Raw genomic sequence first — 756 nt, forward strand, 5'->3', positions numbered from 1 at the left:
AACCAATACTGCTCAAATTATTCAAAAAGATAGAAATGGAGGGAGAACTCCAAAATTCCTTCTATGAAACCAGTATCACTCTCATACCAAAGCCAGGTAAAGATACAACCAAAAAAGAAAACTATAGACCCATACCCTTAATGAACATAAAATATAGATGCCTCAACAAGATACTTGCAAACCACATGCAAACACACATCAGAAAGATCATCCAACATGATCAAGTCGGCTTTATTCCAGAGATGCAGGGATAGTTCAATATACAAAAGTCAATAAACATCATAAATCAAATAAATGGACTCAAAGACAAGAACCACATGGTCATCTCAATAGATGCAGAGAAGGCCTTTGACAAAATTCAACATGCATTTATATTCAAGGTCTAGAGGGAATTGGACTGGAGGGAACATACCTCAACATAATTAAAGTCAAATACAACAAACCCACAGCCAACATCATTCTAAATGGAGAAAAGCTGAAGCATTCCCATTAAAATCAGGAACCAGACAAAGCTGTCCACTATCTCCACTCCTCTTTAACATAGTACTTGAAACTCTTGCAAGAGCAATAAGAAAATAGAAGGAAATTAAAGGAGTAATAATTGGGAAAAAAGAGATCAAATTATCCCTTTTTGCAGACGATATGATATTATATCAAAGAGATGCAAAAATTCCACCAGAAAACTCCTGGAAATTGTTAACATGCTCAGTAAAGTGGCAGATTACAAAATTAACCTACAAAAGTCTGTAGCCTTTC

Source organism: Nannospalax galili, unplaced genomic scaffold (genome assembly GCF_000622305.1).
Source record: "Nannospalax galili isolate Female #2095 unplaced genomic scaffold, S.galili_v1.0 scaffold681, whole genome shotgun sequence".
NCBI lineage: Eukaryota > Metazoa > Chordata > Mammalia > Rodentia > Spalacidae > Nannospalax > Nannospalax galili.